A 27,579-nucleotide genomic window follows, 5' to 3' on the forward strand; every position below is an offset into this window, starting at 1 on the left:
AAAACTTTGCATGGCATTGTTATTGTTTCTTTCTTAAATGTTTAGACCAATTGACCAGTGAAACCATCTGGGCCTAATTTTATTTCATATAAAGGATCCTAAAACGCCTCGCTTCATCTATTTCACCATAGGGCAAAAGTCTACCTAGATAATTGGATTATAGACTGGAGCTCTCGCCCTTCTGAGCAACCCCCACGTGACCCCTCCCAGCCCTGGGGGTGTGGGAAGCCGGGACCTACAGGACCACAGCGTCACAGCAACGGCTCCATCACATGAGGAATGGCAGGCCAGAGAGCAGCCTTGGGCGCGCGCTGCTCTCGGCCACGTGCTCCTCTCGGCCACGTGCTGTCGGAGCGAGCCAAATCCCGTTGGGCCAAAAGTTCCAAGGGCCCCCTTATCAGTCCAAATAACTACATTCTGCTATGGTGACGATCAACCGCAAGACTTCAGGGACTTCCTCCATCACAGATTTTTTCACTTGCCCGCAGTTCTTACCCATTTCAGGTCACCGGGCGTCGAGCAGCGTCCTCAAAGCGCAGTGGCACGTGGCCCTCACGGTGAACAGGGGCGGAGGACCGCGCTGGCTCCTAGAGCCCAGCCGGGAGCGGCGGGCGGCACCTCCCTCCCGCGCGGTTAGCGGCAGCAGGACAGAGCAGGAATGTGTCTGGAGCCACCGTCCGCAATCCGAGCTAGAGCCCGCTTCTCCCCCTCTCCCGCATGGACGCGGTCCCCTGGGCCCCGCGCCAGCCCCAGACGACGCGCCCGAGCCCTGCGTCTCGCCTGCTAAGGGAATAAACGATTATGTTCGCCACTGGGGGCCGTGGCGATTTGCACTGAAGGTGCCAGCCTCGTAGTCAGCGCTCTGTGACATCATTTCCCGTTGTGTGCAGTAATTCCTAACGGGGGGAGGGGCGGGTAGAAAAGAAAAGAAAAAGAGCAGATTGCTAATCACTGTTCTAAAGGTTTGGGGGTTTTAGGTGAAACCAAAGCTCTTCGCTCCATCACCGCCCCAGCGCGCACGCACACACGGGGACACACGCACGCACACACACACACCCACGGCGACACACGCATGTCCGGACACACGCACAATGTGGGGTTCTACAGGAGTCTCCGCAGGCGTGGCTCCCGAATCTGTCCTGGTTCCAATCAGAATAGCCGGCTGGGCCCAGGATTATTTGGGCCCCACACACCCCCCAGCTCAGGCTGCTCTCGAGGCGCGGGAGTAACCCTGCCCAGCCGGGAGCACCCTGCCCCGCCGGGAGCACCCTGCCCAGCCGGGAGCACCCTGCCCCGCCGGGAGCACGGCTTCCACGTTCTTCCCGGGCTTCCACTGACGGCGCGAAGAAACACGCCAAGTGCGCTCTGTTGAACACCTCCATCAAAACCCTGTCTGCAGTCAGGACAGGAAGCAACTCTCTCTCTCTCCCTGCCAGCATCCACACGCTCAACTTTGCTTTCGGTGAAACAGTACCTCGGTTTCTCCTAGAGTCCCCGCCTCCCTCGCCAGCTCTGGTCGCAGGCCACGATGAAGGCGCCTCCGTCCGCACGTCCCATGCTGCGGCTCGGCTGCGGGGATCACGACCTGCCGGAGCAGTGGGGCTGGCACTTCTGGGAAGCAAAAATCCGCTCTCTGCCTTCAGAGGGGCTGCCAGAAGGGAACTCCTTTCTCCCTCTGGACGGTGTGCTGAGGATGTGAGTCCCGCAGCTGCCGCTGTCTTCACATCAGGGCTCTCACCTTCAGCTCTGACGTTGGGACGGGACCATGCTCTGTCATAGAGGCCGCCCGAGCATTGCAAGACGTTCAGCAGCATCCCTGGCCTCTACCCAGGAGCTGCAAATAGCACCCCCTCCTCAGTTGTGACAACCAAAAGTGTCTCCAAACATTGCCACATGTCCCCTGGGGAGGCTAAATAGGCCCAAGCTAAGATCCAGCTTGGTTTCTCTTAAAACCAGTTCCAACAATTTTCTGTCATTTGCAACCTATAGAAGCCTGTGACTGACACATGTGAAGGGCAGCCTTTCATTGTCTCCTAGAAACATTTTAAAGTGGGATACCATAAATTCAAATTCCACCAGTGAGTCTCATGTGAACCTCATGGATGCTTGTTTTTCAAACATTTATTTTCTAAAAGTAAGAAAATGTTCTAGTTTGGAAGATCACCTTTGAAATACTGACCTGGTTTCAGGATCCAATATGGTTGGAAAAAGGGATACCAAGTTTTAAAGGATTAGTCTAAAGACGTATGTTTGTAATTGAGACACAGATTTTAAGAAAATAATCAATCCATACAGAAGAAAGAGCAAGATTAAGAAATGACCAAAGCCACTATGTTTTCTTAGAAGTGACCAAGGTCATTATCCTTTGCTCTTTTAGCAAAGAAGTTAGGTCATTTACAGAGCAAGAAAAAGGTCATTTACAGAGCTAAGGAAAAAAAGAAAAATCAGTCCCAGCGGCCAGAGGGGGACTATGTCTTTGCAACATACCCATTGGGAACAAGCAGTCATTAGAGTCAGGAACCTTCGGAGGAGAGATGAGACTTTGGACCTACGTTCTCCTCTGCCAAGGGCATCAGCTGCCAACACCAAGGCAGCCGGAGGCACGAGCGCCAGGTCCTGAAGGGGGACCCCAGCGGCACAGCACTGCATGCACTCGAAAGCTCAGTTACACACTGAGTGCTAAATATTCTATAAATCTTACGTCACAGATTGTCAGCTTCAGAAGCACATGGGTCTTTCCTGTTTTGTTTAGCACTGCATCCTAGCGCCCAGAACAGAGCCTGGTCCGTGGCATTTAGTGATGGACAAAAATCTGGCCTCCTGTAGCTTACCATGGACTGTGTCCTCACACCAACCGTATGGACAGAGGAGGGGCAGTAAACCTACCCCACACACACCCTAGCCCAGGGCCTGTGCCTGGTTTATATTGTGAAGGGAGGAACATGCAGAGAGGGGAGGAAAAAAGAAAGAAAACAATCGTCCATCGCTTAGTACTGAAGTAAGCAGGTATCACTTCACACGCTGGTGCATTGGTTGCAACATGCCAGTTTCCATGAGGGACTTTCCGTTGGGTTTTCTGGATGAAATTTTTCTCTACTAAATTGCATGCATTCATTATTTCTTATGAGCATTATGAACTTTTGCAAATGTAGGTAGAAAGTCCATTTTAAACGACATAGAGCCACCCTTCATTTGCAGAGGCATCTCAATGCCAGTGAGGGACAGCTGGGAGGGCAAGCAGACAGCGACCCTCAGTACCAGGGCAAGGCAGGAAACCGCCCCCAGATGTCCCCCAACGTCCCCCCGAAAGGAGAAGGGGCCTTTTGGCACCTAGAGCAGCCTTCCAGCTTGGTCAGCCGGGTGAGGGACACACACTGAGATGGCTGGGTTCCTCTGTGGAAAAGGAGGTGGCATTTTGGACAGCTCTTCGGAAAGCTGTAAAATAAAATGCAGTTCAGAACACATGGTATTTGATCAAACAGAGCCTCCTCTCAAGTGCCAAGACTCAGCAGAGGCACTCAGAACTGCGCGGAGCAGGCCAGAGTTTGCTTTCATGTGCTCTGTGTGTTGTCTCATTCTGCCTGGGAAAGGAACCAAGTTGCCAACATAGGAGTGTGCGTGTGTGTGTGTGTGTGTGCGCTGTATGTGTGCACGTGACACATGTGTGTGTATGAATGCTGACACAGTACATTCCACAGGATATTTATTTCTCAGAACATTAGTCAATATTTTCTCTCTCATTTTAAAAAATGTTTTCCTTAGTTCACGTACATTTTCTTCACAAAATAATTGTCCTCGGGAATTACAAAGCAAGATCAGGGTCACTAATTTTTTTTAATTCAAAAGACTATTACTTTTCAATGAGTCACTTTTTTTAATTTCCAGAGAGGAGAAGTCATCATCAGTATACTCTTTGACTGACAGGAGGTAAACATTGTGCTATGCTTGAATACATAGTGCGGTGGTTGCTAGACTTTGTTTTTTAATTTTTAATTTGTGTTTCAACAGTTAGACTTATAAATAATACATAATTCAAAAGTGTATGTAAAGAATAATTGAATTTCTCTTTTCCCTCTTTACGCCTAGCTATCCAGCTCCTTCCAGAGAGAGGCCCTTGGCCACCTCCTGCTGCTGGCATTCGGTTTCCCCTTGTTGTACACAAAGGAGAGCTCACATGCGACACTGTGACACGCCCTGCATGTTCACTCCCAGCACACCTCGGAGGACACTTCGGACCAGCACAGTTTCCTCATTTGGTTTCAAGTCTACAAAGTATTAACATTTAAGATATTTCCAATCGTTGGCCATTATAATTAATAATTCTGTAGATATGTCGTTGGCATGTGTGCAAGTAGAGCTGCGTAATAAAATCCGTGATGTGAAATGTCTGGGCCAAAGTGTTTACGGTTTTGGTAGGTAAGAACAAAGTGCTCTCTAAAGAGATTGTGATTGATTCACATTCCTTCCAGTAATATGTAAGACATACTTCTTTCTTTTACTTTTTCTCCAACAAAGTCTATCAATTTTTAAATCTCTGTCAATCTGATAGGTAGAAAATGGCATTTCTGAGGGAAGTTTAGGGGGTGATTCTAGATAAGACAAATTAGCCATGCCTCAATCAGTGTGGAAACTGAGTCATAGATACAGTCGGGGGAATTTCATTGTACTATTCTATTTAAGTATAGGTTTAAAGTTTTTCAAAGTAAGAAGCTTGATAAAAGAGCCATTTACATGTATTTGTTCTTCTGGGTCCTGTCTATCCATATCCTTTTCCCATTTGTCTACTGTGTTGTTGAAACTTTTCTATTGATTTATAAGACGTAATTTAAGTATTAGGGAAATTAGCCCTTTTCTTGTAAAACAATTACTAAGTATTTTTCCTACTTTGTCTTTTAACTTTTGGAATTCTTTTAATATATTTGAATTTAACAATCTTTGTTTTGTGACTTCTGAGTTTTGTATCATAACTGGAAAGGCCTTTCTCAGTCCAAGATTATTTTGTAAATTCTTCTATGCATTTTCAAGGTTTATTTCTGAGTTTTTTGTTTTGTTTTGTTTTTACACTTAAAGCTTTGGCATATCTACAATGTTGATGGCACTAACATTTAAGACAGGGATCCAGTTTTATTTAGATGTTTGTCCTGTTGTCCCGGCATCATTTATTATATGATCTGTCTATTCTTCATCAATTTCATATCCCTTTTGTCAGATACTGAATCTCTACAGGTATCAGAGCCTGTTCACAGGCCAGAGCCTCCCACGGTCCATCTGGGATAGCTGAAACCTATGACTTCTTTCCCTCGTCTAATTGCATGGACTGGTACCCCCAGAACAATGCTAAATAGCAATGGTAAGTGGACATCCCTGTTCCTAACTTTAACGGGAATACTTTGTATTTCCCCATTAAGCATGATGCTGGTCTGAGATTAAAATAGGTATCTTTTATTTTAAGGAAGTCTCAGTCTCATTCTCTCCCAAGGCCAGCCATAGAAACTACAGTCCCTCTTCCTCAAGGCAGGTCACAGAAACCAGAACCTTTTCCCCAAAAGCCTTTCATAAAATCTAAAATTATTCTGTGTAAAAACTGGCCATAAAGAAATTATCTGATCTACCTTGTTTGACTGCAGGCCATAGACCCCCATTCCAGAGGGGTCCTGCCCCACACCCGGAAGGAAGGAATGCACTCAGAGAGGCCCAGAAGAATCTAGACAGACGGGCCTGCTGGGTTTCCTAACTCAGTCTGTCAGCATTAGACCACACTCTTGTTGTCCAGTCGTATTTCTACACTGTTGTGCACACTTTGTTGAACCTAAGCATAAAAATGGACAATTTCGGTCAGGCGCAGGGGCTCACGCCTGTAATCCTAGCCCTCTGGGAGGTCAAGGCGGGTGGGTTGTTTGAGCTCAGGAGTTCAAGACCAGCCTGAGCAAGAGCAAGACTCTGTCTCTACTAAAAATAGAAAGAAATTAGCTGGACAACTAAAAATATATAGAGAAAAAATTAGCCGGGCATGTTGGCATGTACCTGTAGTCCCAGCTACTCGGGAGGCTGAGGCAGGAGGATTGCTTGAGCCCAGGAGTTTGAGGTTGCTGTGAGCTAGGCTGACACCACGGCACTCCAGCCTGGGCAACAGAGCAAGACTGTGTCTCAAAAAAAAAAAAAAAAAAAAAAAAAGAGGACAATTTCCCCTATATCTTTGGGTCTTTATTCTGACGGCTTCTGTGTATACAGGATAAATAAATTTGTACACCTTTTTTCCAATTATTCTGCATCTTGTCAGTGATTTTTCAGTGAACTTTTAGAGGGCTAAGGGTCCCTTTGGCTCCTACCGTGTCATCCCTTGTTTGCCCCTTCAGCTCCTGTCTACTGAGAGCAGTGTACCAGACTCAGTGCCAAGTCACGGTGATACAAAGCGGATCAAACATAGACCCTCCTTTGAGAACGTGACAATCCAGCAAGGAAAATGGATACGCCAGTGAGCGCGGCAGGCAGGAGCCACTCCCGCTGCTCGAGTGCTGCGAACGCAGCCGCATTCCTGTTAAGTTCCAGATGAAATCAGAACCGGTGCAAGCTTCCACCTGCAGGCTGGCAGCAACTCCAAAGTCCCAAACTTGCACTTTCTTGTCCTCCTGGATCATCTCAGGGGCCTGGAAGGCTCCCCCATAGTCTTCTTCCAAGTGAGGGAAAGCCCCGATGTCTCCCAGGATGCTGCTTCTGTTGCTAACCTGGTTCTCACTGCCACCAGCTCTGAGAGTCACCTGTCAGCGTTGCTCACCTGTGCCACAGCCAGAGCGTCCTTCAAAAGAGGGATTCTTGGCAGGTTTCTACACCACTCTGTCCTCCATCCCTATGTGTCCCCATCACCCGGCCTTCCAGGGCTGTGGCTCTAAAGACTCGGTCCTTCCAGATGCCCTTCCGGCAGAGCCTCCGTGGAATCCGCAATGACTAATCCTCTTTCCAGACTCAAGGACTGCCCCCGTGGCCTGGCTGGTTTCCTTCTCAGTCCCTGAAACACAAAGGCTTTATTTCTTCTCTCTTCCAGGCACCGCTGCCGTGACAAACCCAGGTCTTTGAACTACCTGGCAAGCAGGAGGTCCTCTTCTCGGATGTTCCAGCAGCTCATTTTGCGGTCTTGAATCGGGGCCACAGCTTACAGTTGTGTAAGCTACAAATTGCACAAGTTCAAGAGGGGGATTGCTGGGTCAGAGGACAGATGCACACTTAATTTCACAAAGAAACTGATGGTTTTCCAAATGACTGTACCCGTTTCGTACTTCCATTAGCAACGCCCTGTCTCTCCACATCCTTGTCAAGACTTAGGTCATCTTGCTTCTAGTTGCTGCCAAACAGGTACGAAGTTGTTTCCATTACTACTATTTCTAGAGCTGGACTATGTGTGACATGGGGCTCCTGTCATTTATAGTCTGTTTTGGTCATGAACCTTTGTGGTCTGAATGTTTGTGTCCTCCCCAAATTCAGATGTTAATATTCTAATTTCCAAAGTGATGGTCTTAGCTGTGAGGGTGAAAGCTCATGATGGGATTAGTGCCCTCATGAGAAGAGACAGAGTGCACCCCCTCTGTCCCTCTCCCTGCCATGTGGACATACAAGAAGAAGACAGACATCTGCAAACCAAGAAGAGACCCTCACCAGAACCCAATCGTGCTGGCACCCTGATCTCAAACTTCCAGCCTTCAGAACTGTGTGAAATATACATTTGTTGTTAATAAGCCGCCCAGTCTATGGTAACTTGTCATAGCAGCCCAAGCCGACTGAGAGCAGGCCCTCTGTCCTAGTGAGTAACTGGAAATATGCTTAATCTGTATGGTATATTTCAAGGATAACCGATAATAGATAATCAACCCCCTCCCCAAATATTAGTTCTTTCAAACCCCTCTAAATGCATCACCCTCTGGGCCCTCGTAGTCACGGAGTCCAGCACTGTCCACGGCACACTCCCCTTGCGGGTGGGCGAGGTGCCTCTGAAGACGGTCCTGCGGAGGGATGGGACAGCAGGCAGCACAGCACAAGCTTTGCACTGAATTCAGTGTCAATCTCATTTGGACCAATTATTTACATTCTCCATACTGCAATCCCTTTCTTACCTTCACTTACTACGAACAAGCACTTATGGAACGCCAGGCATGATTCTACATGCAGGGGATGGAGCAGATGACAGAGGGCCTTCGAGGAACTCACCGTCTCCTGGAGGAGGAACAAAGCTAACTCCATACTGGGATAATGCTACTAGAAGTGCCTGAACACACAGTCCCGGTCACCCTCATTCATCCCCCAGCATCCCCGGGCAGGGCTACTCAGCCCGCAGTACAGCCCCTTGCCGTGTGTGGGCAGCGAGAGAGGGACACAGTAAAGCTTCCCAGCCTTGCCCGGTGCAGTCGGGTCCCTGAGGACCCCGTGGCACCCGCTCCCCATTCTGGCCTTTCTTGCCCACTCCCTCCTTCCCAGCATGCGGCTCGTCAACAGTGACCACAGGGCTTTCAGGCTCTCCCAGGTGAGCAGGAAGAGGTGTCGTCCCTGTTCTCCTGTGCCAGCCTGAGGCCTCTCCCTTCGGCTTGTAAATGCCACCATCTCCCTGCGTCTTCACATGGTCGTCCCTCTGAGTGTGTCTGTGTCCTCATCTCCTCTTCTTATAAGGACACCAGTCACATTGGATCAGGGCCTGCTCTAATGACTTCATTTTAACTTGATTACCTCTGTAAAGACCCTCTCTCCCAATATGATCCCATATGAATTTGGGGAAAACACAATTGAGCCTATAACAAGGAGACAACACGTGGTGGCTAAAATACATCAGCAAATCAAAGGAGATGCTGTCAGGTGTCGGATGAAGGTATGCATCTGGCAATAAAAAAGTCATCCAAGCCAACAGCAAACTGGAAAAGCAGCTCGTTTGAGTTTTATCTACTTTTATTTCCCTATACCTTCCTCTCTTAACAGCAGAGAGGCGGGAGCTGAGTGGTAGGCTTAGGAACAGGCTGGCCCCTCCCTTGGCTGCGCCATCCTCTGCAAAGCAAGTTCCAGTGACAGCGGCGATCAGAGCAGGTTCTGAGGTCGGGGAAGGCAAGGACTTGATGCTTCTCTGTGACCCAATAAAACACAGCTAATATCCTTCCAAATTCATAAAAGGGAATTACATGAAACATTTCATTAAATGTTTTTGCATGTTGCATAGAAGAACTAAATCGGTTTCATGTGCAAACCAGCAGTGTAGAATTGTGAAAGGTAAAAATAAAAGGGGGTGATAGAAAGTTGATGCTACTGAAAGCAGTAGCTAATGCAGATACTCGCAAAGTGCAACGGGCTGCTTCTGAGACAACCATGGCTTTGCAGCACGGAAGGCCAGGGAGGGAAAAGCGTCCAAGCAAAAGCAGAGGCCTAGGTGCTCAGGAGGCTTAATGCTCCAGTGGAAGAACAAGTCTGGAAGGAAAAGAGGGCAAATGACAGCACATATGGATCAAATAAAATCAAACTGTTATAAACCCCTTATCAATCTTTCCCCCTTGGATGGAACTTTTTATTATATTACTATGGGTACATAATAGTTGTATATCTTTGTAGGGTACATTTGATATTTTGATAGAAGCATACAATGTGAATTAATCAAATCAGGGTAATTGGGGTATCCATCACCTCAAGCATTTATTATTTCTTTGTGTCAGGAACATTCCAATTCCACTCTTTATTAATAGTTATTTTAAAATATACTAACTTATTGCTGATTATAGTCACTTTTTCGTGCTATCAAATATTGTTCATTCTCTCTAACTATCTAACTGTATTTTTGCACCCATTAACCACCCCCACTTTATCCCTCACTCACCGTCCTTCCCAGTCTCTGGTAACCATCATTCTACTCTCTGCTTCTATGAGATCAATTGTTTTTAATATTCAGCTCCCACATATGAGTGAGAATGTACAAGATCTGTCTTTCTGTGTTTGGCTTATTTACCTTAACGTAATGTTCTCCAACTCCATCCATGTTGTCGCAAATGGCAGGATTTCATTCTTTTTGTGGCTACATAATATTCCCTGTGTATATTACCACAATTTCTTTATCTGTTCATCCACGGATGGACACTTGGGTTGATTCCAAATCTAGGCTACTGTGAATAGTACTGCAATAAACATGGGAGTGCAGATATTTTTGCAATATACTGAATTCCCCCACTTTGGATATATACCCAGCAGTGGGATTGCTGGTCACATGCAGTTCTATTTTTAGTTTTTTGAGGAACGTCCATACTGTTCTCCACAGTGCTGGCACTAATTGACATTGCTACCAACAGCGTACGAGGGTTCCCTTTTCTCCACATCCTCATCAGAATTCATTACTGCCTGTCTTTTTGATAAAAGCCATTTTAACTGGAGGGAGATAATAGCTCACTGTAGTTTTGATCTGCATTTCTCTGATGACTAATGATGTTGAGCATTTTTTCATAGACCTGTTGGCCATTTGTATTTCTTCTTCTGAGAATTGTCTCAGATGGAATTTTTTTAAAGCAAATGTTAACTATATCCATACTCTATTCAGCACTATCAAGAATGACCATAATGTGGAAATGGAGAGACAGTTATTGGGATAGTCCAGGTGAACGATGATCATGGTGAAAGCAAAGGCAGTGGAGAAAAGTTAAAAGGCTCAAGATATATTATGGAAGACTGGCAAAGGAGGAATTAGTAACTCCCAGAGAGTCACAAGGGAACCTTCTGGAACCTTGAAAATGATCCAGGTGGTGGTTACATGGTGTATTGATAAATAGAAGTTGGCTGAGCTGTATGCTTCATGCATTTTATGCTCTTTTTACTCTGTAGGCTATACAGTCCTAGAATAAAAACGTTTAAACAACAACAACAACAACAAAAAAAGAATGACTATAATGTACATAGGCTAAATCTTGACATTTCCTTTTCAACTCAATAATTTGATTTGGTAGCCTGGCTTGGAAACCAAGAAAAACACAATAAAAATGCATTTGTTTAATTTTTACGACTCAACAACAACAAAAATTCAATTCGAAAATGGCAAAGACTTGAGCAGACTTTTCTCCAAAGATATATAGATGGCCAATAAGCACATGAAAAGATATTCAACATCACTAGTCATTAGGGAAATGCAAATCAAAACCACAACTATATACCACCTTACAGCCACTAGGATGGCTATTATAAAAAAAAAAAAAAAAGGAAACTAACAAGTTTGGGCAAGGATATAGAGAAATTGAAACCCTTGTGTAAAGCTGGTAAAAATATAAAATGTTGCAGCTGTCCCGGAATGCGGTTTATTGGCTCCTCAAAACGTCAAACATAGAATTACCATATGATGCAACAACTTCACTTTTGAGTGTATGCCCTAAAGAATTGAAAGCAGGGACTCAAACAGATACTTGTACACCCATGTTCATAGCTGCAGGAGCCATAGTAGATGAAAAGCGGAAGCAACCCAGTGTTCACCAGTAGATGAATGGATAAACAAAATGTGGCCCATATGTACAGTGGAATATTCATTCAGCCATAAATAGAAATGATATTCTAATACATGCTACAAGGTGGATGAACTTTGAAAACATTATGCTAAGAGAAAAAAAACAGACACAAAGGACAATTGTATGATCCTACTTGGTGCGGTACCTAGAATGGTCAAATTCCAAGAGACAGAAAGTAGCACAGGGGCTGCCAGGGGCTCGGGAGGGCAGAAGGGGAGCTGTTGTTTAATGGGGACAGTTTCAGTTCGGGAAGATGAAGAGTTCTGGAGGGTGATGATGGCTCATAACACTGCAAAGGTACTTAATGCCTCTGAACTGTACAATTAAACATGATTAAGATGATAAATTCCATTTTTATGTAAATTTTACAATTATTTTAAAAAGTCATCCTGGTTGCTTTGTGGAGGAGAGGCTGGAGGAGGAGCAGGCAGTAGTGGGAGCGGAAAGACATGTTAGGAGGCAACCGTGATAACCGAGGCTTGGTGGGTGCTGGTGGGGATTAGGAGTAGATTTGGGAGATCCCAGCATTTCCCAGTTAGTATCATTAATTTTTTCCTGAATATTAGATGTTCTGTGCAAAAACACTAAGAACTTATTTCCCATTGTTTGTAAATGGAAAAAAGCTATACCACATTGTACGGCAACCCACAACCCCAACCAATTTCCTAAAACATAACTACAACACAGTGAAATGTCTACCTGTAAATAATAAACTATAATGTTAGGATTGAAATGGTTAAAACATCATTTCCTGATATCCAAACAATCAACGTGCTGTTCCATGTTAATTTGATTTGCAGGCAATACTAAATACAGCTTATATGCTATAGCGTAAACATCTTGTTTACAATGGGCCATGACAACACACAGCCATGAATTCATTAGCTGGAAAAAAAGCAGACAAAAATTTACAATTAAAGAAAAGCTATTTCTTGTACTGCACTGCCATTTGCCGTCTTCACAAGTTCCAGGGACAAGGGCATGGATGTCTCTGGAGGCTGCTGTCCTGCCTGCAGCAGTGCAGAGGACGCTGGGGTGAAGAGTGGGGGGACGTGAGTTCTCCACGACAGCTGAGCTGCTGGACCCAGAATCCCTGACCTCTGGATTTCTCATTACATAAAATAATAAGTTTCCAAATTGTTTAAGCCAAAAAATACATATATCTTAGTTTACTTTGTAGTTTTCCAACTGATATTAGCAACATCTTCATGCTTCATATAGTTTTGTCCCCCTGGAACTTCTCATATTAAATTTACATTCATGAACACCAAAGTACCAGATGAAATATTCAAGTGAGTTACAGCAAAGAGCCCTGATAAACAAAGAAAAAAATGCTTGTCTGGGAGCAGTCTACCAAATTATGATCACTACTTTGGAGCATTAAAAATTATTCTTTATTATTAAAGTACATTTTGCAAAGGAAGAAAGACTTCCTGTATATATTTAAGAGGTTGTGGTAAAAGTGCAGCTGCTTAATCCACATTAATTTAATGTGACAATATAGTGTGCCAGCTCCTTCTAAATTTGCTCTAGAGCAACTAGATGCCTCAGAAGTTCTTATTAATAAAACATTATGCTGCTCTAAGCAGAAAAGAGCCCTGGGGAACAGCCCTGAGAAAGAGAAAAAGGCAAGAAAACTTCAGAGTTTGTGTTGCTCAAAAGGAGGATCAAAAATGTCCACAAGAAGCAAAATAAGAATTAGAAAAAAATACAATAGGACTTTTTAAATTTAATCTCTCAACTTTTCTATTTCTACTTAGGATTTAAGAAAGGTTTTGCCAAAATAAACTCTCAGTAAACATAGCAGATACGGAATGAATGATTGAGAAAACAAATGATCGAGTAGAAGGGCCCAGCATTTGGGATCATGTCTACGAAGGGTAGTGAAGAAAGCATGAGGTGTTATTCAGGAGCATAATAGTTTGCAATTATCTCCCTCCTCCTCCTCACCCATCACCAGCCACACATCCTCCCTGTCCTTAAGCAGATCTAACAGTTGTAAAGACTGCTAACGTCTCATGGTGACCTCATCTTTTAATGAAGGCCCTAATTTTGATCACATGGGTGCTATTGATTTATTCTGCAGATTTTATGCATCAACACACAATATAAATTTTAGAAATGTATAGACTCAAAAGATTGTTTTAAGACATGGTGGACACAGAGTGGACAAATTATTGTGTGAACATCAGTAAGAGGGGAAAAAAAGGCTTATTTAGTGCTACATAAGGGTACTCATTCAATTAGGACATAGAGCCCAGGTAGCTACTATCCCTTCAAACCTGCCTCCTCGTCCAGAGGGTTAGGTCAGGCGGTTGTTATGGCGTCTCTCAGTTCAAAAACTCAATACTATGGTTTGAGTGAGCCGTAGTTCGAATTAATGGGTAACGTAGTACAAATGCCAAGCACTCCAACTAGACTTTAACCACTAAGTAAGAAACCCTGGGCTCTTCTCCAAGAATCTTAAAATGTAGAGCCCAAAGAGATAATAATGCTGAAAATAAGTTGTGTTGCCTTATGGATAGGAACCAAAATGTATTTTTAACCAAAATATTTGATTTGTGTGCTAACACAGACACACTTTTAGTTCCCTGTTCCCAACTTTCAATATTACAAAAGTTATTTTAAAGTCTAAAACTTTAAGAAAACTGCCAGTATGAGATACAATTGGTCAATGTAAGTTTCATCCTCTTCTCTTTAGTCTGTCTCCATTATGTGTGTATTTTAAAAATTAAAAGACAAAAAAGTGGGAATCAGGGTTATTTACAAAAGTAATTACTAGCACCACAAAGATTCATCACTCCCATTGCTGTTATATAAGTACATTGGAAATGGTTTATAGCTGTATGGGATACCAATACGTATCCACTCATAACAAAGAATAGCAGTCACACATAAAGGCACATTCCTATGGAAGCTATTGTCAAAGAAAAGAAAAAAGACTGAAATTTGAAATGACAGAGCTTAGCACCCCCCTGCCAGGTAATTTATTTTTATCTCGTAATTTCTATGACAGAAATGTTGACACAAATAGCTTTTCTCAATGAGGCCAGCAGGTGGCGGTGCTGACTACATACCAGAGCAGCCTAAACCTGGCTGGAACTTCTCATTGTTTCGAGAGTATTTCCCAAGAAATACAAATGAGTTCATCTTATCTGTGTTTTGAGACTTTCAAAGATATTATTCTATCCTATCAGCGACTACTGTGAACTCCCTTTGTGAAGCCCGATGATCCATCTATTTCTGTTGGCTCCGTGTACAGCATTCAAGAGATGGGACGTGTTTTATTTCCAAGTCTTAGTTAATCTATGGATATACACGTTATCTGTTTCACAGCTAGAAAAGCACCACTGTTTACCTTGCCCAGGACAGAGGTTTGACACTGCATGGGAATTTTCCTACAGGAAGAATACAGAGTGGCATGTGTCGGAGAGCTTCCCAGCCTTGCCCGGTGCAGTCGGGTCCCTGAGGACCCCGTGGCACCCGCTCCCCATTCTGGCCTTTCTTGCCCACTCCCTCCTTCCCAGCGTGCAGCCCGTCAACAGTGACCACAGGGCTTTCAGGCTCTCCCAGGTGAGCAGGAAGAGGTGTCGTCCCTGTTCTCCTGTGCCAGCCTTGAGGCCTCTCCCTTCGGCTTGTAAATGCCACCATCTCCCTGCGTCTTCACATGGTCGTCCCTCTGAGTGTGTCTGTGTCCTCATCTCCTCTTCTTATAAGGACACCAGTCACACTGGATCAGGGCCCGCTCTAATGACTTCATTTTAACTTGATTACATGTGGGTTTAGAAACATTAAAATAGTACAGGCTGCTGTCCTATTAATTTATATACAGACTCACTATAGTAATGCGAATCAGGATCTTCCCACACGTCTCTTTAAGTGTATTTTATTGTATTTTTATTTGATGTGTCTTTATCTGTGTTCCTTTTAATTTGCTTACTTAATGGAACAATCTCTGACATCAGGAATCCAAATCACACCAACAAAATAAATTGAAATCAGTCACATTGTCAAAGACACACTTATAAATATAAGTACTTCTGTATTGTCGGAATAAAATTTTCTCTTTTTTTTATTACCAAAGGTTTTAGGTTTACTCCATGCATTCCTCTTGCTGGGCATTGCTGAGTTAGTTACTCATCCCTTTCCAGCAGAGTTGGCAAACTCTTCCTAAAGTGTCAACTCATAGACATGTTAGGCCTTGAGGACCAAGAAGTAAAGTTGAGGATATCATGTGGGCACTTACCTAACTGCTCAAAAATGTAGAAACTATTCTTAGCCCAAGAAAAATACAATCCCCAGAGGCAGGTCAGATTCGGCCTATACACCGAAGTTTGCCACCCACCTTCTAGAGAAAAAGCTCTATCACGGGACGTGTGTGTATTTTTCCAACAAAGTCCATAAAGACTGTCAGAAAGGTAGACTCTAGCCCTGTATATTATGTTAATTTTTTCTTGTTTAAAAAATTTTCCTGCTTAAATCTCCATAATAGAAACAGATACTGGTCTTTTGCATTTTTTAAAATACACATTATTATAATTAAATAAAAATTCTGGACCTGAGATCAGAAAATTTGGTCCAAAAGACATTTGTGATGTTGCACAGGGGGCCGAGTATGGTGACAGAAGTGAGAGAAAACAACCAGAAATGCCCCCAAATAAATAACCATGATGCTGTGGACAACATACCAATCACAGCAGATACTTTTCAGTAAATGCCTTTAAAAACTTAAGTGTTTATGATCCAACAATTTTTGTTTAGTTTTTAAATTTTTTTAATTGATAAAATTGAATATATTGATGGGGTACATAGTGATGTTTCTATATATATAACATATATATCAGATCAGGGCAATTGGCATACCCATCACCTCAAACATTTACCATTTCTGTGTGCTGGGAACACTCAGTATGGCTCAACACTTTCAATTTCAATTTAAAATTTATAATTTTTTGAGAATCAGCACTGTCGGTCTTCAAGAAAAGATTCCCTTTTTTGCAGACTTTGGACCGCACAGAGAACTCTCCTGAGGCCAGCACAAAGCAGCATTGGAGGTGAGCCGGTCTGGGTATCTCTCCTCCCTGGAGATCTGAAGGAATGAGGAACTAATCTATAGAACTAACTTAGAATGAAGCGCAAGTTTCAGGTTCACAATTTCTTCTTCTTCCTTTTCCCCAGCAGCATAGGGTGTTTTGCAAAGTGGATTAGCTAGTAGGAGAGGAATGACATGAAATAACAGACCCACTCAATAATTATTTGTCTTTGACTTTGCAAAATGATCAAATATCTTCCTAGAATCTTGCTTTTTGAAAATGAAGAAAAGAGACTTGAACACACATGCGTTGACTTCAAGCTAGGAGGGACCTTCAGCACCATCCAGTCCAACCCCCTTATTTCGCAGCTGAGCACTGGTGTGGCTTGCCCAGAGTCACACAGCAAGGAACTGGCTCATGCACAGTCAGGCTGCTTAAGAGCAAGCTTTCTCCTCCTAGGGGTAGGGCTAAATGCAAGTTATTTTTCTTTCAATGAATGAGTCTTAGAATCACAAGATAATAGTGAAATATAAGCTAATTTAAATGCCTTCTAGCATTGTCCAGAAACCCTGTAAAAATTGGAACGAAGGAATAGAACTGTCACTACTCCAAGCAGGGGTATGGTGCAAGCTCTAAAGAGCTGGGGAGAGGGGAGAGGGCAGGAGGTTTGCTCAGCTCGCCTGCACATGCCACCTAAATCCTGCCTCCTTCAGGTGGGAACAAGACACACTGTGTCTAAGGGTCTCTGATGGTGGCATAGACCAGCAGCATTGCCTCTGATTGTCTCACTTCGCCAGCCACCAGGCTCCCTTTGTGGAAGCAAAGGAAAGCATCAGGAGAGACCAGACATCTCAAGGCTGGGGTCTCAGAACATTGACAACAGACCAACCCCTTAAACATACAAAGCCAAAAGCCTCTCATATCCTCATTTACAAACATATCAGACTGCTGTATTCTCCTCAAGTCACCAGAACCAGTATTGCTTTTAAGATTTAGGCTCCTACTTTATGGGATACTCTGTGACCCATAAAGTAAATTTTCATCACAAAGTGGCATTTGCTCAGGGGGTCCCCGGCTGCTCAAGTGGGATTACCCATGGTCCCCCTCCCAAGACAGCCTAAATGTCTGGATTCCAGGTGATTAGGATAGCTCTCACTCTGCTAAGTCATGCCACCTTATGACCCATAACCTCATGGCCATTCAGCCTCTCCACTCATCCACCCATTTATTCCAGAAAGAAATAGGACAATGACTTTTTTATTTTAGATTTCTTTAAATTTTTTTCTTTCCATGTAAAAGCAGACAAATGACAAAATTATGCCATAAGCAATTGCAAACTAGCTTCTAGAAAGCAAACACCACAACGTTCCCTCCCCCCACAGGTGATCCTCTCCCACCTCTGCCACCACACATGGCCACTAGTGCCTCCTAAAGTTCACTTCCATTATTCCATATGTCCAGAATAGTGCTTTTCTGCTCCTAGAAAATGCTCATTCAAACCACATGGCTGTAGTGGGGACAGACCAGAGCCCATCCCAGAATTTCTTTACTGCAGATAGCCTGGAAGAGCTTTCCCTTCACTGGTTGCAAGGTCTTGGGAAGCGAGCCTCGCTCTCCTAGGCTGACCCTGGTTCTGTGATGGAGTGTGCCTGGAGCAGAAGACAGAGGTGCAGTTCTGGGTGCCCTTAGAGAAGTCAGGGACGGAGAGGAGAGGGCAGCGGGGGAGGGAGGGAGACTGTGTCGAGGGCACAGCCTGGGCTGGCTTCTTGGCTGACAGCAAGCACCTGGTCTGGGGAGCAGGTGCTGGGCACAGACTGCTCTCCCGTGAGTGCTGGAGGCGGCTGCCCTGCCCGGCAGCACCACAACAGCAAGAGAAACCCAAGCCTGTAGAATCAGCGTGGTGGTCTGGGGACCTGGGAAACGCCCTCCCCTGCCCACGCAGGAGTGAGATGATGGGAGTCAGCCCTGGCGAGGCTGGTGCCCGTGATTATCATCTAACACAAATGTCACTCTCACCTTCAAAATGCAAGGTTAGGCTGTTTTCTCAGCTGACTGCTGGGGCCCCAAATTTTTTATTTTAAACTAAATTTAACATTGACAAATATTTAGAAATATTTCTCCTGGGATGCTGTATGTATACTATACTAGCTATTATTGAGAATATTATATCTCTCATTTTTCTCCCAAAAGCTCAGTGTTCTATTAAATTCTAAAGCAAATGTCCTCCAGCCCTACCTTGCCCCATGATCCTTACCTGGGGTCTGCATCCGGCGTAATGCAAAAGGCAAAGGCCTACAGTCGGCCAAGCACACACAGCGAGACTGAGAACAGAGGGGTCCTCTGACAGCTCGGGAGACAGTCCCTCTGGTGTGCATTTAATATTAGAATTCTATGTGCAGGCTCGGTCTCTCCCTGCTAAATTTGCAGGGGTCGTATCAGAGGACAGGAAGGGCCCAAGGGGTAGGTTAAGGCCTGGGAGATGCAGAAAACCTGTGGGTTATTTGTAATTCCGACCACCTGTGTACTACGATCCACTCCGAGGAAGAGGTTGGCGAAAGGCGGCCGGAGTCAATGTGTCAGAGAAAGAGTATCTACCAGCAGCTGATGAGGATGGCCATCTGGATTTCTAGTTAATTCCCCTCGAGTGTTTAACGGTATGGCAGGATATTGGGTCCTTTGTCTTTCATCAGAGCACATTTGTTGTTCTGAATTTCTAAAGGGTTTTTCTTTGTCTTCATTTTTGTTGTTTTTTTCTGCATGTGCGGGCATGTGTCCCATGTACGATGGGACAATCTCTTCCACTTGAAGATACCTGAAGTGTCCTTGTCCAAGGGTGGCTGGTTGGGAAGCAGACCCCCGAGCTGTTCCACCTGCAGGGCCACAGTTTACTTTGGCTCCTGTCTCGTTTTTGTTCTTAAGCCCTTTCAACACACTCTGTCCTGTGTTGTAGTTCATCTTTAGACAGACGATTTCCTATTGTGATTCCTGCTTTCTTTTTTTTTTTTTTTGAGACAGAGTCTCACTCTGTTGCCCGGGCTAGAGTGAGTGCCGTGGCGTCAGCCTAGCTCACAGCAACCTCAAACTCCTGAGCTCAAGGGATCCTCCTGTCTCAGCCTCCCGAGTAGCTGGGACTCCAGGCATGCACCACCATGCCCGGCTAATTTTTTCTATATATATTTTTAGCTGTCCATATAATTTCTTTCTATTTTTAGTAGAGATGGGGTCTCGCTCTTGCTCAGGCTGGTCTGCTTTCAAATTAGATCTCCAGTTTCAGGTTTAGCTCCATCGACGAAATGAGATGAAAGGGCTGTTGCTGCATCTGCACCTTCTTTAACGCTCAAAAGTTGTCCCACGGTGCTTTCTAGTCTATCCTGGAAATCTCCTGGAGTTTCATCTTTTTCATTTTCTTGTTTGCACGATTGAACAATGATCCCAAAGGTCTTTATGGGAAATATTTTGGATATGGCTTTAGGAGACTTTGACCTACATGTTTGGCCTTTTTTGACGCTCAGGTTTATTGTGGAAAGAAGGGTCCTGTAGTGCCCTTTCCAGCTCAGGCCAATCAGCTTTATGCTACAGGATTGTGCATCTGAGGCTCCGACCAACATGGGTACAAGCTGTTATAGGCCAGGTGTCCCTGGGTCATATACCTCCAAAGGAATTCTGACTTCTTCTAATGAGTATTTGCTGGTCTTATTTGGCTTTAGGGAAATATCTAATTATAGCTCTTAGTTCAGCTCAGGTCCAAGGCTTAAATCCTGCAGACCAGGTTCCTGGGGGCAGAGGGCAGTGTGAGTGGGTTGTTTGGAAAGGGTACAGGGTCCGGGCCAGGGGAGAGAAGGGAGAGCTGTGGAAGGAGAGCGATCAGGGCATAAAAGGAAAAGGAAAAGCTGGACATTGGGAGGCACCTGGGGGCAGGGGGAGGATTTCCTAGAAAAATGAGTCTAGTGTGTTCTTGCTGAAGTTTACCTGATTGCTCATTAGCCTTGGTGAAGGAATCTTTTAGTGAAGCAATTTTTATTTCAGAATTTTATTTAGAGGCTTACCCATCAACAAATGCCACCCATCGTGCCTGAGAAACATTATTCCCTTTCTTCTTCGTGAATGAACAATTGTGTTCAAATTAAATGCTCTGCAGAGTGGCCAGGGAAGGCCCAAATCCTCCCTGGTGAAGTTATGCCATTTAGAGAGACGGGCGCAAGAATTACAATTGTGATCAGAGTGAATGTAAGAAGGGGTTTTTCCAGGTAAAGGAGAGTATTTCGACTTAGACGGCCGCATGAGAGCTGGCAGCACGTGATAGGAATGTAATCCTCGGGCCCCCAAACTGACAGTTGGCCACCTCTTAATCCGCTTTCCTGGCAGGCAGAAAACTAGAGAGAACCCCGTCTATGGGTCAAAGCCAAGCTCTCAAGACACAAAATCGAGACAGAAGGAAAACCTCATCTGAATTTGTTAGAGACGCACAGCAAAGTTTGTCCAAGTGGATGCACATCTGGTGAGAACCACAAGGTCACAGATCTGTGTGGTCAGCTCAGGCAACAGGCTTATAGGGCCTGTGCCTGTGTTCCACCCTGGGACGCTCCTTCTTATGACAAACAACACTTTTAGAAAGCACACAAAAGTAACACAAAAGACAGCAAAAGAGGCGGACAAAGAATGGCATGATTCCACCAAGGATGCCAAACAAATGGGAACCAATGTCCGGTTATTAATAAAACCTGGGTACCTAACTCAGCGTAAGTAGTCAAGGAACTCAGAGAGAGTGGAGTTTAGACCCAGCACTGACCTAGCACATCCACACTGTGAGCAGCAGGACCCAAGGGGCCTCTGCGGGTGCAAGGCCTGGTTGAAGGTTGGGGTTCAGGACAGCAGGGTGTGTACACATATCCTGGTGCACCCTCCACTGTAAGTGTGGAAATAAATGAAGACCAATAAAATGGGAACAAGCAAAGACTACTTATTCAGAGCAAAGGAATCAGCCACCATCACTTGGGTTTTGGCAGACACTCAAAGGCAGACAGAGAGGTGGGAAAGCTCTATAGTAGAAAAAAGGGGAGGGCTTCGGGTGAGCCCTGATTGGAGGCCGTTGGCTTGGAGAAGCTAGAGACAGCTTACTAAAAGTGGAGCATCCCATGTGATTGGTTAGGGGTGCATATTTGGCTTTCTCTGGCCCTTAATTGGAAGCCGGAACAAAATTTAGGGAAGCTGTCAGTCATTAATCAAGTTCTGGACATTCTGGGCCAGTTGTTATAGAGCTTATCATTTGGCTTGCTGGACTGAATGCTGCAGGTTGTGGGTGAGAATTGTATTTCTGTATATACTGGCCAGTGTCCATTGGTATGTTCAGTCTCTCAGCACAAAGCCTTCAACCCAGCAATTCCGCTCCTACGTGGATGAAATGAGCTGTGGTACAACTTTATGCATGGCAACATTGTTTCCATAGAAAAAAGATTGAAAACAACCAAAATGTCCATTATAGGGTGCAGATAAATGAATGAGGGTGCATTCCTGTAATGGAATGCTGGTTAAGGGTCCCCTTATCCGTGTTCCCAAAGCCCACTATGCGAGCTCTGATGACAGCACTCATCGCATGGCATCCAGTAACACGTCCAGTTCCTCTACTGCACTCCCAGGACTCAAAGCAGAATCTCACATTATTCATCTTTGTGTCCTCTCAAAAAATATTTGTCAGTTGAGAGTGAAATACAGGGTACCTGCTCCTCTCCAACCAGCGCATAGGCCGTCATAAAAAGCAGTGCAGAGTTTAAATTTCATTAATAAAAATAACACAGTAATAATTCAGTAGCAAATTTTTTTAAAAAATTTTGAGGAAAAATTTTATTCTACTATTAATTTGGATGTTAGACTACATTTGCAAAATATGGCTGCTTAATTCAAATGAAATAAGGTTCATGAAACATTATGTAGAAGAAGGAGTTCACACGGTTTTCTAAAAGAGGATATTTTAGGCTTTGACAACCACATTCTGTCACCTGTTTGTTGTTGGCTGTTTTTTTTTAATAAACTTTTAAAAATTTAAAACCTTCCTTAGTTCAAGGGCTGTATATAAACAAGTCACAAGCTGGATTTGGGGTTTGCAGACCGCTGTCTAAGAACCAAAGTTCATTGTCTTTCTATTCTTAAGAGACCATTTTGGGGAAATATCTAAATATATTGGAAGGGTAGGAAACGAACTTTTTTAGGCAAAGTACTGATACAAGAAAAGAGATTGAAGTGACTACTGAAACTTTAGAATCAGAATCTCCAGGAGGAAGTCTTGTTAAAACCCAGATTGCTGTTTTAACAAGGGATGCCAACGTCTCTTGTCTGGGACCACATTTTGAGAACCACTGCTGGAGAGAATAGAAGCCTCCAAAATCATTGTTTTGTGCATAATCTTCCTCTGCCGTGTCATGAGACTTCTCATCCCTGCAAGCAAAGCCCCTGGGAATTAAGTGCCCTCCTAGCTGCCATTATACTAGGTACTTTGTAGCTGTCACACTGAAATGTCCACAGACACACCCAACTCTGAGGACAAAAGGAGAAGAATGTTGTCAAACCAGCAGCACACCAAGGAGCCGCTCTGGAACCAGAATACAGCAAGAATCCAGGAGTGTGATCCCTTTTGAACTGACAACTTTCTGTACCCCTCCCTGAAGTACGCACTGGCATTAAAGGCTGCTGACCTGAGTGGGCGTTCATGTCACGTGGTGACAGCTGACAGTACCTGTATAACTAGTTAAGTCAATCTTCAAGGGCAACAGGGCCCAACGTAGTTTGATGGTCAGATCCTTTTTTGGCAGATTCCGGTGCTCAGTTTGGTTTATTAGCCTTCCTTAAGCCTGCTAGCCTGTGACAATTCTTATCATAGTCCTTAGCGCACTATATGTAAGTATCTTCCCTGGGATCAAAGACCAGCTTGTTTGTCTTTGTTGCATTAATACATGGTAAGCCCTTAGAATAATACCTGGGATATAACTTGCACTATCCAAATTCAAGGAATTGTTATCATAATATTATTCACGGCACCTAGGCCAAAGCTGGGCACTTAGCAGGAGTTCAGTTTTATTTTATTTTGTTTTATTTAGAGACAGGGTCTCATTCTGTCACCCAGGCTGGAGTGCAGGGGAGCAAGCATAGCTCACTGTAACCTCGAACTCCTGTTCTCAAGTGATCCTCCCACCCTGGCCTCCCAAAGTGCTGGGATTCCAGGAGTAAGCCAACGCGCCCAGCCTGAGCCTATTCTTTTAATGGTTATCCTAGAAGTAAAAATGTAAATACCTTTAAAAATCTAAAGTTATCCTCCTCCTAGACAATGCACAGACCTTAGCAAAATTTAATTCCATTTACCTCCTTCCTAATTTATATGTTATTTTTATGGTACTTACTCTATCCTGTTTTTTCAGTCCCATGAAATATTACTATTTGTTTATTGTTCATTTAGGTCCATCCAGGTATTTACTGCTTTCATTGCTCCTCATTCTTTCTTGTACATTTGATCTTCCATCAGGAATGATTGGGATTATTTTCTTTTGCGTGAAGTATCATCATCAAAATTTCTTTTAGTGAGGCTCAAGTGACAGTGAATTCTCTCAGTCTTCATTTATCTGAAAATATCTCTCGTTTTAAGCTCATTTTTGAAAAAGCATTTTTTGTCACTCACAGAATACGGGATTGGCAATTATTTTCTTTCAGCACTTTGTCTTCTGGTTTAAACTGTTGCCATTGAGAAGTCTGCTTTTCACTCTGACAGTATTTTTTTACTGATAAAATGTCAATACACATTTATTGCAGACTCTGCTATAGGTACAATAATTAATGTTAAAAAATTAATCCCCTCCGCACATTTCCAAGCAACATTAAGATGGAGGGAGTCGGTACTTGATGAATATCTTAAGTACATGGTTAAACTTTCAGTTCCTTATGTTCTGCAGAAAAATAAAATACTGTGTACCTGCAACTTGTTTAAAAAATATAAAAAGTTTGTGTAAAATTCAGACGTGACCGTTAAAGGAGAGCACAGTACGCCACATACCTCTGCAGCACGGCGCCGGCTCCCGGTGGCCGTTCTCCCACCAGTTTGATGAGGGGGGGCGGGCACATTTCTGGGCCTTTCTGGACATCAATTACCTCCTCTTTAAAATGGGAATGGTATAGTACTGTCCTCACAGACTTAACGTGAGGGTGAGATGCATCAGTGCCTTTGGTGCTGTCCTCGCGGCGCTGTGTGTGTTTGGAGGATTTTCTTACGTGTTTCTTCTAGTTCAGTGACTGAACACCTCCAGCCACTGGCCCAGGAGGACAAAGAAGCAGCTCGTCTCCGTTGGACAATATGTGGAGAAAAAAAATCTCGTATAAAAATCTAAACCTTGGGCCTAACTTTGGTTGGAATGCAAATTCTTATGACTACAGTGTATGAGAAACTTCAACTTAAGAAGTTGATGGAAAACCTGGTCTCATGTCAGTGATATCTCTGGGAGTCTTCATATTAATAGAAGTGCCAACACACGCATTTAAGATGAGTTTGCATTGAAACATCACAAACTCGTGGGAAAAACAATCCACCCGAATTGGCAAAACAGAACAAGCAGAAGTATTAGCATTACAGGGACTAAACTGCTTCGGCAACAGTGTAAACAGGAGCATCAAATGAATGTTGAAAGTGGTTATGAAGATGAAGTAATCTTTAATCCTTAAAGAAAAAGACTCAGTATGAGATTATTAGAAGATACACACTGGTTTTTTCCAAAGAACAAACTACACCTTCCGAAATGAAAAGCACAGCCACTGAAAGACAAGACCCGGTAGACGCGTCATAGCAGGGCGGACACAGCTGCAGAGGGAGTCACCGAAGTGGAGGAAACACTCTGATAGCTTTTGAAAGTCATTGCTTTTAAGATTTTCTCTTTGTCTTTGGCTGTCATCATTGTTATTTTTACGTGTTATTTTATTGTTTATTTGTTTGAAGCTAGATGAGGACTTTTTTTTAACTTAGTGGGCTTCTTGTATTTGTGAATTGGTGGTCTTTCATTAATTCTAGAAAATTCTAAGCCATTATCTCCTTAAATATCACCTCTCTGATTCTCGTTTTCTGCTTCTTTGGAACTCCAATTAGACATGTTAAAGCTCACTTTATTGTCCCTGTTTTCTAATCCTTCCTCCATATTTTGTATCTTTTCTTTCTTTCTTTCTTTTTTTTTTTTTTTGTTTCTTGACACTACATTCTGGATTGTTTATTCTGACCTATTTTTCAGGTTACTAATTTTCTCTGCAGTAGAGTTGAATATTCTCTTAACATATCCAATGCATTTTTAAAGTTTAGTGTTTCTATTTTTCATTTCTTGTTCTATTTGTTTCTTTTTTAGATTGCTAGGTCACTTTTCATAGGGTTCTATTCCTGTGTATATTTTTTTCTTTAAACAGAGTGAACATAATTGTTTTATAATCAGTGTCTGATAGTTTCACTGCCTAAAGTCTGTGCAGGTTTGTTTGGGCAAACTGATGTTCCTGCTATTTATTTTTTGCCCATGATGCAGTGTATCTATGTACATTTGATTTTTAAAAATTTATGTGCTAGGCACGTAATTGAAAAATGGAAAATGAAAAATTATTTGTGGAGATTTTTTTGGAGGACTACACTAAAGATATCTCTACCCACTATGAGATTTTAACTTTTTAAATAATGTTATTGAGATATAAATTACACAAAACAATACTTATATACTTTAATCATACACATCAGTGACTTTTAAAAAAAGTTTATAATTATATAACCATCACCAGTGTCAACATATAAAACATATATCCCCCGAAATTTACCTTGTGTTTGTTTGTAGGCCAGCTGCCCCACCCTCAGCCCTAAGGAACCACCAATCTGCTTTCTGCTTATTATAGATTAGTTTACCTTGTTCTAGAATTTCATATAAATGAAATCATACAATGTGTAGTCTTTTGTGTCTGCCTACTCTTACTCAGCATAACATTTTTTAGATCATCTATGTTGTTGCATGTATCAGTAATTTCTTCTTTTTTATTTCTGAGCAGTAATTCATGATATAAATATACCACTGGGTTGTGCAAGCTTAATTTAAAATTTAAAAAAATAAATATACCACAATTTATTTATCCATTCACCAGTTCATGGAAATCTGAATTGTCTCCAGATGTGGGTCATTATGAATAAGACTACTATTCATGAACAGTCTTATTCATATAATAAACAGTTACAAATATTTTTGTAAACATATGTTTCTGTTTCTCTTGGGGATGGAATTGCTGGGTCAGGTGGTAGGTACAGGATTAACTTCACAAACACTACCACAATGTCTTCCAAAGTGATTATGCCAAGATCAGTTTAAATAAACTCAAGGCTTAAAAAATTCCCACCAGGCAAGAAATATGAATTGACGCTGCATATCCATGGGAGGTGCCATGTTCCTGCTTCTCCAGGACAGGCCTCCCTGCACTCCACACCTCCTCTATCCAGCTTCAGGGCAGCGCTTCTTGTAGATATTTGATGAGAGTTCACTTCTCCCATAAGGGTAAAATAATTTTACCCCATCTTAATGTGGGTATGGTCTCCCCTTCTTTGGCAGATTATGGGATTTTTCCTTCTGTCACCTCCTAAGGCCATCAAACCCAAAGATCTAGTTTACCAGATCAGCAAATGACCTTAGAACCCAAGAGGCTTCTGCGTTCTGCTTATGTCCTTGGGCTTTCATTTTCCCTTAGATTTTTAGACTGGGAATTTCTAACACCTTGGCAGCTTTTTGATGATTTTAAGAAAATATTTTTTGTATTTTACCCAAAATTTTAAGTGTTTTCAAAAGGAAGGTTGGTTCCAATAACTCAGTCAACACTGACAATGGTTCTTTTCTTTCACCTCCTCTGTAATGTCAAGAAACCGATCTGCTTTATATTCTAAGCATGTTCCTAAATTGTTTGAATTTTTATAGTGGGTATGTATTCCGCTTATAATCAGCAAAAATAATAAATATATTTCTAATTTGAAAAAATATTTTAGTGGCTATCTTTAAATT

General features: G+C 43.2%; 1 non-coding gene across 1 annotated transcript; it reads left to right on the forward strand.

The window, feature by feature from the left end:
* Positions 1–2,814: 2,814 nt before the first annotated feature.
* On the forward strand, positions 2,815–2,946 carry LOC138399250 (small nucleolar RNA SNORA51). Its single transcript, XR_011236140.1, has one exon. It is a non-coding gene; the product is annotated as a small nucleolar RNA SNORA51 (small nucleolar RNA).
* The last annotated feature ends 24,633 nt before the right edge of the window (positions 2,947–27,579 follow it).

The sequence above is a fragment of the Eulemur rufifrons genome, chromosome 18 (assembly GCF_041146395.1).
Source record: "Eulemur rufifrons isolate Redbay chromosome 18, OSU_ERuf_1, whole genome shotgun sequence".
NCBI lineage: Eukaryota > Metazoa > Chordata > Mammalia > Primates > Lemuridae > Eulemur > Eulemur rufifrons.